General features: G+C 36.6%; 1 protein-coding gene across 1 annotated transcript in view; it reads left to right on the top strand.

Annotated features, from left to right (window-relative positions):
• Window positions 1-13,155, top strand: part of nudC (nuclear distribution C, dynein complex regulator) — a 111,627-nt gene that overhangs the window by 88,894 nt on the left and 9,578 nt on the right. The window lies entirely within an intron of this gene.

Below are 13,155 nucleotides of genomic sequence, written 5' to 3'. Positions count from 1 at the left end.
ATTGAAATCTCTTTAAAATTCCTTTCCCCCCACACCCCACTAAATATGTTTCATTAAAACTGAGGACTTTGTTGCTTTCAAAAAACAGCTGCAGATCACAAACACAGTATCTTAGTATTTATTCATGTTCTTGTACTATGCAAAAGCATGTGAACAATAGAATGAGATATTGTGACTCAGGTTTCATTAAATGTATATATTTTTTATTTAGTACTCAAGTCAATAATTTTCCGGATTATAAAAGAAATAGAGTTAAAAGTCATTGCTCTTTACAGTCTCTTTACAGAGACAGTAAAGATTAAAATAAACACTAGGTTCAGCAATTCTTGCAAATCAGGTTCCACAGCTTGTAGTCTTTTCATGCCAAAGGCTTACATTATGCTTTGTCCCATTAAACTGGTAACCATTATCCTAAACTGCGGTCTGTTTTGATCATCAACAGGGTGTCACCTTTATTTATGTTGCTAAATTAGGGAAGACAATAGTCTTCCCTAATTTAGCAACATCAACAAACAACTGGATATTTCCCCTCAAATCATTCTCTATATAATTAATGTGCAAATTAAATCGCAGTAGCCCAAATTCAGAATCCTGTGGCACCTCACTTTTACTTGATATCTCACTGCTTCATCTCTGCCATATAGACTACTCTTTAATATCCTACTGTTAATAATTGGTTGATTTTTATATAGATGATATTCTTAGATATTATCTTAATATTAATCCTACCATAGAGATTATCTCTGTTTCTAACAAATATTTTTAATTTATTTCCGAGTGTACCTATATATTTTTATATGCACAAGAGTTCGCTCCAATTGGTGCAATGAACTTAACTCTTTCAGAATCCAAATAAATCACTGACTCAAGACCAAAATACAAAATAAACACATTTAATATAACAAAAACAATATATATACACTTCAAACAATTCACTTTACGACAAATAGTCGAGAAAGCATGGGAATATAACAAAGATCTGTATTTAAGTTTTGTCGATTTGGAAAAGGCATATGACAAGGTGCCAAGAGAGAAGCTATTCAATACGCTGCAGTTATATGGTGTCAATGGGGCATTATATCAAGCAATACTTAGTCTTTATTTGAGTTGTGAGTCAGCAGTTAGAATTGAAGGAAGTACAGGAAGATGGTTTAATGTTAAATCTGGTGTGAGACAAGGATGTACATTATCCCCTCTGTTATTCATTATCTATATGGATCACATTATGAAGGAATGTGGTATTAAACCTGATATCAAAATTGGAGATGTTAATGTCAGCTCTGCTTTATGCGGATGATGTTATACTTCTAAATAAATCCGCTACAAGTCTGCAAGATTCTCTGACTAAATTGAATAGCTGTTGTAATAGATATGGTATGAAGGTCAGCAATAAAAAGACAAAGACAATGAAAATAGGCAGAATCATTGAAAATGTCAACTGTGTTGTGAATGGAGAACCTGTGGAACAAGTAAAACATTTCAGCTACTTAGGCACAATTTTTACTGAAGATGGTAAACTAAATATAGAAATAGATAACAGAATCAGCAAAGCTGGTATCATGGGAAGTCAATTGAATAAATTCATATGGAATAAGAAAGAAATTAGTCGGAACACTAAATTAGTTGTATACAAGACTGTGTTCAAACCAATTTTAACTTATGGATCTGAGAGCTGGGTCAGAAGTAAAACACTTGACCAAAGACTAGAGACCGCAGATATGAGAGTCCTGAGAAAGATTAGAGGCGTGAACAGATGGCATCAATGGCAATATCATATTAAAAATGAGGATATTAGGAAAGAACTTGACATTGTCAGCATCCAGGAATGCGTTAGCAGAGCTAATCTCAGATGGTATGGTCACTTAAATAGAATGGGAGAGGAAAGATTAGCAAAACAAGTGTTCTCTGCCAGGTTGGCAGCAAAACGACCGAGAGGAAGACCAAGATATAGGTGGATTGATATGGTACAAAGTGCCTTAGACGATAGAAATATAAGATCTGATAATGTTGGAATCTTGACAAGTAACAGACTGATTTGGAGGAAAATTGTAGATAGGAAGTTAGTAATGATGTAATTTTTTCATGTAGTACTGTCATATCCTGTACACCCCTTGAGGGTACATGGCAGGAATTTGATGATGATGATGACAAATATTACATAACTAACCACAAATTAATTGGATCCAAGGCCTTTTAAAAATAAACTTGCACTTAAGACTAGACTAAACACTTTGTTTTCACAATGATAAAATGTTCATAGCCAGTTTCTTTCTCTGTCAAGGCCCTTTTCCGAAGATATATGACTCTATTCTTCATTTTCACAGGATCCTTTTTCATCACTCATGTGGCATGCATTAATTCATCCGAACTTAATTCTGTCTCTTTTCCTCAGTAGAAATAATAGTCAGATCCGGTGTCCTTAATACAGATGAAACTTCCTAATCAGAGTTTTCTCGAACATTCCTTTAGAACGTAAATAGCAAATTCTTCTTTTATTCACTAAATGCTTATTGACCGTCTTAACTCTTTCAATTAAAAAAAAACTTACAGTTCTACGATTTCCTTTTTTGAAACCTACTATAAATCTTTCAATTAGCGTTCCCTCCAATATTCCTTTTAAAACGCATATAGTAATATTTTCTTTTATTTATCCACATTAAAACTTAATAGTTCCACGATTCCTTTTTCAGGGTATACTATTAATTTTCCTCTGACTGTCACATAAAAAACTTAAGTTCCTGCGAACCTAAATATCTGCCGGCCTATGTTCTAAATTCCTTCTGAACGGTCTCCTTGTTTACTCTCCTTTGCTTTGGTACCGAACTTGTCAGCTGTCAATCACACATCAAACTTCTCGGCGAGCATGCGCACTCCATGAAACTGGTAAGCAAGAAGTTAGGTATAAATAATGGCTGACACGTTGTCTCCGTTAGCGACAAAAGAGAATGGCTTCATAATAAACACAAAACTTAATTTTAAATTACAATAAAATTCTTGTAAGTAATACAAATATCAAATATAGTAAGTACATCAATTTTTTAACTTCTTTACATATCATTTTTGACAAAACAATTTCAATAACGGGCGCATCGCAAGTGCTGACAATGCGTGTTATGAAACTAAAACTAATAAACATTTTAACATAAACAATTCATAAAAATATTCAGAATTTTAATTATGATTATTTTTACACTACCATCATATCTATGTCACCAACTTCATGTCCATTCTCCCATTTATTTCAATTTACATAATAGAATTCATTGCAGTATGCGGTCTAGCATTATCATGATGTATCTATTTTCCTTATTGTATAAACCAACTGAACTGTCACCTTAATGTGAATAAATTACTAGGATAAGACTTTCCCTTCACAAAACTGTACTGCTATAGAGTATCATATTCCTATCCACCCATTCCACAATTCTACTTATAATCAGCTTTTCCAATACCTTCATGTCTGAGAAATTTAATTTAATTCAATGATTTGATTTACTTTATTTTTCTTACATTTTTGCCTTGTCATGCTGGTTACCCTTCTTGCCTGTGCTTTTGTACTGCTGATGAATTTTTTGATTGTGTTCTCATATACATATATGAGGGGAGTCTGGAAAGTTCTGATAAACACCTAGAACAAAATTATATTAAAGCAACTGATGTAATCACAAGAAAGAACATACTAGTAGCAGAGTTATGAAGGTAACTTATGTTCTTTCTTGTGGTTATATCAGTTGCTTTAATATCATTTTTGTTCTAGGTGTTTATCAGCTTGTGATATGTGTGTGACCACAGAGTAATCTGCTGATATTCCTCTTAAACAGCTGGAGATTGTGGTCCTTGTGGAATACTTCACAGGGAAGAAGGCCATTCCATAGAACTGAGGTCGATAGCTGAAAGTTAACTGATAGTAGCAGATGTTGCTCCTGCTGTTGTTGGTGTAGCAGAAATGAAGGACATAACGGATGCCAGTTCTGCTTAACACCACCCATGGAAATATTTGTAGAAAAGACAATATGGAAATGGACCATCTATGAGAGAGGAGTTGTTAATCAACTAAATTCTTGATGCTCTTCTGAAGAGCATCAAGAATTTTTAGAGAGATTTTAAGTGCACCACCTCAAATATGAGAGCAGCATTCCAAGGTTGAGCAGATTTAGGATGTATACAGAGTAACTGAACACAAACTGTAGCCCCATTAACACACATGGATCTACAGTCATAAGTACATACTTATTCCTCATTAGGAGGGCTCAATCAATATGGAGGAGGAAAGGGGAAAAGCCATACAAAATAAATAACTGGACAGAATGGAAAGTTTATTCTTTAGTGATTAAGAACATCAAGTATTTTTGGAAGGCAAGGAGTAAGAATCAGTCTGGGAAGAGAGAGAGAGAGATCTAGTCTTGACTGTTAAGCAGAGCATTGTGAGAAAAAAAAAAGAAAAACTGTTCTTGAAGTATTGAAGATAATAGAGTGTTATCACCCTGCTGAAGGATGAGCTGGAGATCAATGTTTAGGGTATTTATTGTAGATATTCTTGATCCTTGAGATGTTTGAACAACAGCAAGGCTTATCCTATGAGCAGAATGAGTGGAGGATGCTTCATCAATAAAACTGTAGATGGAGTTTGTGGCCAGTGAGAGAAGGTCATTTATATATATATATGAGGACGAAGGTGGGTGAAATAACAGAGCCCTGAGGAACACCTTTCACCATTACACACAGTGAACAACCTGAGAGAAAACTGCCATTCCAATTACAAAGAGTGGAGGGCAGATCATAAAGTGGCAATTTGCTGAGATGTCCTCATTGCCAAACTCCATCAAATGTCAAGTTCAACAGTACAGGTTTCTCCAGACCTCTCTGTGGCATGTGTCAAGAAGTTGATGTAAACAATGAGATCTTGAATCTTGATTAGCAGAATTCATAATTGTGGTCATTGAGTAGTAAACACTTCTCCAGGTCTCAAAGAAATTGAGAACCTTCTCCATTACTTTACACAACACTGAGGTTAGACAGCAAGGTTAATAGTTTGACAGTAGACACATATCACCATTTTTTTTTTTTTTTTGGAATTGGCTGTATATGGGCTTGCTTCCATGTGTAGGGGTAGATACCAGCTGAGTATAATATAGTGTGTAGATGATAAATAACAGGTGTTAGTGTAGCACTTCTCTCGAGCAGAATTGGTGGGATTCTATGATGGCTATAAGCTTTTTTTTTTTTTGATGCTGATGCCTTTTGTCAGAAGGCTACAGAGGGTATTTGATGCAGTGTTCCAGATAAAGAAGGGAGTGATTTGTCTTGACATTTGTGTAGGAGAGGAGAATGGATGAGAAGAAGAAGAAGAATGCCAAGAGGTCAGCTTTATCTTTAGATGTTACAATATTACCATTTGGGTGAGAAAAAGTTGGAAGCACAGATGGATAAAAGTTGCACCCAGCAGCTTTTGCAAGGAACTAGAAGGCATGACTACCATTTCAGTCATACTTAACCCTACTAACAATGGTATTGAAGTGTTGCAGACTTCAGTGAAGGATGCAGCCTGCAATTCCATCTGCTTTTTTTTTTCTCTTCTAAACTTCTCTCTTGATGATAATGGTATTTATCCATTTAACTCCCACCTGCTTTTTCTTCCTCATTTCCCATGCACTGCTAGTTGCCTTGCCTCTCAGGTTTGTTGTAATCACTAGCTCTTTAGTTCCTCTTATACTCCTTAACTGGTTAGCCATCTCTCAGGTCAGTACTACATGATTGCTCTCCACAGTCAGAAACAAAGTGGTTACCTTGGTTATGAGCAAATCCTTTAATTATGTCATCAGATCCAACACTTTCAAATCTTGGTTCCTGTCCTTTCCATCATTATACCATTTGAAGTAATTATTTCTTAGCAGCTGTATGAATTCCATTTTCTTCCATTATGTCCTTTCCTCCTTCATGTCTCCCTCCCTAAAAATACTATATCCATTACAGTTGGTCCGTCTATTTTGTGAAAGGGAAAAAATCTTGATTTCCAGGAAAGGGGGAACCCTCTTCTGTTGGGGATAACAAAAATCATCTCAAAGCAGAAATGACACTAGAAAATTCCTTTCTTTAACAGTGAATGGAATTCAAATGCAAGTTTTTGAGGTTGTATGATTCTAACAAAGCTACTGTGCCAAGGCTGTACAGTACAAAGAAATGTAGCTAAGAAGCTTATTATATATGCATAATTACCATCTTTCCTGATTTAGACATGAAACTCTTGATTTTGCAATTAGAATTGAAACCGTAGCCTAATTGCTACCTGATCAGTGTGCTCATATATCAGATATTATTAGGATTCCTCAAGATTATAAAGAAATGCAACATGCCCTTTAGAAAATAGAAAAAAAGTCTATTGAGTTCCAATTCAGACATACTGAGTTGACTGGGAAGAATCTGCACACAGGAGGAAAGGACATAATGGAAGAAAATGGAATTCGTACAGGGGGTGCTTAAGGGTCAGAGCTGTATAACTGAGAGGAGACCTCCACATGGCCTTTAAAGGAATGCGGAGAACCGACCAGGGCTTCTGACCTAATGTTCAATCCTCACCTTCTCGTGGTGCACCCTGTTGGGTATCTACTTGGATACTGAACGGACGAGGATGGGCTGGCAATTTGGGATTTAGCCGACCAAATTGTATTCTTATTGGTTAAACCAAAATATAGAATGGTGATACAACATGACAAAATTTCATTCCGGCTGGGGTGTCGCCCGGTTAAACAAGGCCCCCGTTGTTTTTGCCAGGGAACCAGGGCGAACAGCGAAAAGTCAGCTACTGGAACAAATCTGAAAATAAACCCCAACTCAACATCACCAGAGTTAAAGATCGGTACTATCAACGTAAGAAGCCTGAATGGCAAAGAAATGGAGCTAGCTGAGGAATTAGATAAGTACCAGATCGACGTAATAGGGGTAACTGAAACAAAAAAGACTAAAACTGGTGAGATCGTTCTGAGCAAGAAATACAAATTGTTATATTCAGGCAATGACAATCAAGGAAAAGAAGGAGTAGCCATAGTATTCAACACAAAATACGAGGCTAATCTTCTTGAATGGCAGTCAGTCTCAAGTAGAGTAATGTGGGCAAATATGAGAATGGGGAACTGGACAATGAGACTTATTTGTGCCTATGGTCCCACAGAAGGTTCTACTAAGGTAGAAGTGGAGGAATTTTTTGACGCTTTAGAAAAAGCAACTGACACAATGAAAAAGGAAAAGTTGGTCCTTGTTGGGGATCTAAATAGCAGAGTAGGAAATGATTGTGAGACATACAAAAATATTTTGGGAAAATTTAGTGAAAAGAGTAAAGCTAATAATAATGGCAAATATCTGTTGGATTTCTGCTCAGGACATGGACTGGCTATTACTAACACCATGTTCCAACATAAAAATGTGCACAGATTCACATGGAGAGAAGAGGCTAGGAATAAGAAAAGTCTCATTGACTATGTTATTGTTGATAGTGATGTTTTCTCCCTGGTGCAGGACACCAGACTGTACAGAGGATTTGAAATTGGAAGTGATCACTATTTAGTCTTGAGCAGGATAAAATTGAAATTCATATTGAAAAGAATAACATGTAAGAAAGTTTTAAAGCGAATAAAAGTTGAGCAGCTCTCAGATGTGAACTGTAGACTAAAATACAGAAAGATTATTGAAAAGAAAATGAAAGAGTTTGAGAACAGAAATCAAGCCTTGGAGATTCAGTGGCAAACTCTGAAGAAAACATTGATTGATTCTGCCAGAGAGGCATGTGGTGAAGTTGTGTGCAAGGATAAAAAAATCAGAACTCCCTGGTGGACACAGGAAGTTAAAGAGGCAGTGAAGGAAAAGAAGAAAGCATATCAAAAGTTCCTGTCAAATAAGTCAGCTTGTGCTCTTAGAGAATATAGAGACAAATGCAAGAATGCTAAACACTGTGTAAAACTAGCTAAACAAAAGTCATGGGAGGACTTTGACAAGAACATAGAAAATAAATATCAAGAAGGTGGCAAAATATTGTGGAGGTTGTTGAAGAAGCTTAAAAATGGAGGAAAGAGTGCTGTAAAAGGAGTTAGAGATGATAAAGATGACATGAAAACAGAGGGGGGAAAAGATATTCGTGAAGTATGGAGTAATTACTTCGAAAAATTGCTAAATGAAACAAGCAGTGATAGCACAGTGGTAAAAAACACTCAACAGGCATACAGTCAGAAATAAGTATCCATACTTGAAGTAGAAAAAGCCATCAAAGGCTTGAAATGTGGAAAGGCAGCAGGAGTAGATGATATTCGACCAGAAATGCTGAAGTATGGTGGTATAAAAGTCTACAGCGACTGCACTGCATAGTTCAGAAAGCCTGGACAGAGGGATAAATTCCAGATGATTGGAATAGAGCTCTAACGATATCCATATATAAAAAGGGAAATAAAACTGAATGTGAGAATTACAGAGGTATTTCCCTACTGAGTGTTTCTGGTAAGATATATGCAAGTATACTTGAAAAACGGTTGAGAAGGATTGTGGAAGAGATGCTCAGTGAAGAACAAGCTGGATTCAGGCCAAATTGAAGCTGTCAGGATCAGATTTTCACTTTACGACAGAATTGAGAAAGCATGGGAATATAACAAAGATCTGTATTTAAGTTTTGTCGATCTGGAAAAGGCATATGACAAGGTGCAAAGAGAAAAGTTATTCAATACGCTACGGTTATATGGTGTCAATGGGGCATTATATCAAGCAATACTTAGTCTTTATTTGAGTTGTAAGTCAGCAGTTAGAATTGAAGGAAGTACAGGAAGATGGTTTAATGTTATATCTGGTGTGAGACAAGGATGTACATTATCTCCTCTGTTATTCATTATCTATATGGATCACATTATGAAGGAAAGTGGTATTAAACATGATATCAAAATTGGAGATGTTAATGTCAGCTCTTTGCTTTATGCAGATGATATACTTCTAAATAAATCTGCTACAAGTCTGCAAGATTCTCTGACTAAATTGAATAGCTGTTGTAATAGATATGGTATGAAGGTCAGCAATAAAAAGACAAAGACAATGAAAATAGGCAGAATCATTGAAAATGTCAACTGTGTTGTGAATGGAGAACCTGTGGAACAAGTAAAACATTTCAGCTACTTAGGCACGATTTTTACTGAAGATGGTAAATTAAATATAGAAATAGACAACAGAATCAGCAAAGCTGGTATGGTGGGAAGTCAATTGAATAAATTCATATGGAATAAGAGAGAAATTAGTCGGAACACTAAATTAGCTGTATACAAGACAGTGTTCAAACCAGTTTTAACTTATGGATCTGAGAGCTGGGTCAGAAGTAAAACACTTGACCAAAGACTAGAGACCACAGATATGAGAGTCCTGAGAAAGACGAGAGGTGTGAACAGATGGCATCAAGCAATGGCAATATCATATTAAAAACGTGGTTATTAGGAAAGAACTTGACATTGTCGGCATCCAGGAATGCATTAGTAGAGATAATGTCAGGTGGTATGGTCACTTAAACAGAATGGGCGAGGAAAGATTAGCAAAACAAGTGTTCTCTGCCAGGTTGGCAGCAAAACGACCGAGAGGAAGACCAAGATATAGGTGGATTGATATGGTACAAAGTATATTAGATGATATAAATACAAGATCTGATAATGTTGGAGTCTTGATAAGTAACAGAGACTGATTTAAAGGAAAATTGTAGATAGGAAGTTAGTAATGATGTAATTTTTTTTCATGTAGTACTATCATATCCTGTACACCCCTTGAGGGTACATGGCAGGAATTTGGTGATGATGATGATGAATCTGCACACTTATTATTTCATTTTTTTTTTTTGTCAGTCCTGCTTTCTTTCCAAAACTGGCATTGGATTGTTCTAAGAGTTCACTTGGTTGTTAATTTCAGTAAGCTGGCAGTTTAAGGAATGATATGGAAAAATATTTATCAAGACTTACCAACATATATTCATACTGGAATTTTAAATAAATAAATCCTCTACTGTCTTTTTACTACCTAAAGGGATTGACAGAAAAAAATTATTTAGCCCCAATTTTTGGAAATTATAAGTAGCCATGAACAGGAAGTGAGTTTATTTCTACTAGCATATTAGATGAGAATATAGCAGACAACTTTTCAATTCTAATCCTAACTACCATTAATGTATAAATATCCTATGAGTTTTGTGGTTGATTTTTCTGCACTTTGAGCATAAAATTCCAAATTCCTTTTAAGAAAAATATCTTACCAAAGATTGGCTAACTTGGGAACCAGCTAAAAAGAGGCCTTAAAAACATTTCCTTAGTCATCGACTAGAATCAGAATTATAGTCACTGATTAGAGGAACTTTTTTTAGACTTTTCTAATGTTCTCAAAGTTATCTTTCACAATAACTTATGAAGCAAACTCATTATAGCAAAATACAAATGCTAAAAGGAATGTATTGATTTATTTTTAATTTGATTAAAATAACGTTGAATTTTGTTGATGGAAGAGATAGCATAAATAATCTGTATAATATTTGTGTCATATATAGTGATGTGGTTATTCTTTTTGCTCTCAAATATCCATCTTCCTCTGATGTAATCACATGGAAAATTATTTCAATTTATGTAGATGTCACATGCATAGGAGTTAAAAGGTGTATATTTTTTAATCATGTTTGTATCAAATAGCACATGTTAGCTTCGGCAGTTTTTTTATATATATATATATATATATACTGTGTGGCCATAAAATAACTTTTCCTCTTTGTAGCTATGATAAACGGTAGCTATGATAAACAAATTGCATCCGGTGTGCGACATGCTCTACAGCCGAGTGTAAGGAGTCTGCACTGGATGTTCATAACAGCCCGTTTTATGTTCTCTTTCAAGACATGCAAGTTGGGAATGCCACCAACATACACAACAGATTTCAAATACCCCACAGCCAAAATGTCTGGGGATCAAGGCGCCATGCCATACACGATTTTCAGTATGCTGACCTTTCTTGTGTACAACAAATTGCATCCGGTGTGCGACATGCTCTACAGCCGAGTGTAAGGAGTCTGCATCTGTAGCTATGATAAACGGAATGAGACCAAATTTTATATTGAGACTTTTGAAGGCATGAGGAGATGATTTCCGTGAAGAAAAGATTTAGTACCAAAAGTCGCCAATAGGGGAAATTTTGCACTGCGGAGCCGAAAACATGTGGATAATTACATCAAAGGCAGATAAAATGGAATAATAACATTTTATGGTGTAAGCGACAGCCGCATCACTCATTCCAGCTGGATATGTGGCACGTTACAATGATGATAATAATAATAATAATAATTAAACTAAAACAACAACTTGCGAGAGAGACAGAAATTAATGTAGTGATTGTACTCACAGGAAATAATGTTTTATTCATTAGAATCAGGGTCCCCTGGACCACATACACGATTTTCAATATGCTGACCTTTCTTGTGTACAACAAATTGCATCCGGTGTGTGACATGCTCTACAGCCGAGTGTAAGGAGTCTGCACTGGATGTTCATAACAGCCCGTTTTATGTTCTCTTTCAAGACATGCAAGTTGGGAATGCCACCAACATACACAACAGATTTCAAATACCCTACAGCCAAAATGTCTGGGGATCAAGGCGCCATGCCATCAGAAAGAACTGACTGATAACCTGATAACCCTCTCATTACTGAAATGCTGGCGTATAAAAGGTGCTGTACTGAACGTTCAATGTGTGGCCATGCCCCATCCTGCAGAAAAATTATGGAGTCCAAACATCGTCTTTGCTGCAATGCAGGAATGACAAAATTTTCCAGCATTCGTCGATAAATCTCTCCAATAATGGAGCAGGTTACAGGACCTGTAGGAGTAATATGCTCAAAGTATGGTCCTATTATGAAATCGGCTGTGAAGCCACACCACATGGTTACTTTTGGAGAATGCAGTGGTACTTGCTGGATCGCTTGGGGATGTTCAGATGCCCAAATTCTGCAGTTGCGAGTGATGACCAACCCATTCAGATAAAAATGAGCCTCATCACCCCACAATATTCTCCAAGGCCAGTCATTGTCGACCTCCATTCGGGCAAGAAACAGCACGAAGGTCATGCGCTTATCTGCGGTAGTTAGTGCTTGCACACAACTGAACTTATACGGATAGAAGTGAAGCATTTTCAGTAAGATTTTCAAGACTGTACCATAAGCCATATCAAGTTTGCGAGCTATGGCACGAGCGCTTGGATCAGTACTGGTCCCTGTGTCGTCGAACACCGCAGTAGCAACGTCTGTTACTGTCTCTTCTTGCACAGCTTTCCATCCTCTGCCAGGTCTAACTCCTAGTGATCCAGTTTCTTCAAACTTCTTAATCATAGCTCTCAGTGCTACAGCTAACATAGGACCTGCACGCAGGTTATGAAGCTTTCTAAATTCCCGAAGGGCCGCTACGGCATTGCACTGTTTAAGGTAAAACAACTTAACAAATAAAGCACGCTGAGGCAAGGTAGGAAGTATATTGAGCACAATTCGTCAGTCATTGGAATAACTGCCTGAACGTTCCCAATCCCTTTTTAAGTGGAATTGGTGGCGCTACTGTCACGTGCACACAGTAAAATTTGCATAATCCTTTTTTTACCTGCATTTACTGCAAATATTTGACTGCTTTCGGCTCCGCCAGCGCCAATATTTCCCCTATCGGCGACTTTTGGTACTATTTTTTTTTCACGGAAATCATCTCCCCATGCCTTCAAAAGTCTAAATATAAAATTTGGTCTAATTCCGTTTATTGGTTTTAGCTACAGATGCCTCCAAAGAGGGAAAGTTATTTTATGGCCAGCCGGTGTGTGTGTGTATATGTATATATGTATATATATATATATATATATATATATATATATATATATATTAGCCCCACACAAGAAGAGATCCCAAGACCTATGACTTGACATTGCTGTGAGAGATGAAAGTGAGGAATGTGATGTTATTTTTGAAAACTTGAAGGTTGTAGTCATGTTCCAAAGAGCAGAGGTGTAGGAAATGAAGGCAGAGGATGAGAAGTTGGTTCGATGAGTTTGGAGTTGAACTGTAAATGGGTGTTGGCTGGTAGCTGCTCATGTTTCCTATGAGTACAGGAAAGTGGAGGGATTGTAGCAGC

Source organism: Typopeltis vanoorti, chromosome 14 (genome assembly GCF_054136105.1).
Source record: "Typopeltis vanoorti isolate ZY-2024b chromosome 14, IOZ_Tvanoo_1.0, whole genome shotgun sequence".
Taxonomy (NCBI): Eukaryota; Metazoa; Arthropoda; class Arachnida; order Uropygi; family Thelyphonidae; genus Typopeltis; species Typopeltis vanoorti.
The sequence above is the reverse complement of the archived record's forward strand: the minus strand, read 5'-3'. Positions and strand labels throughout refer to the sequence as shown.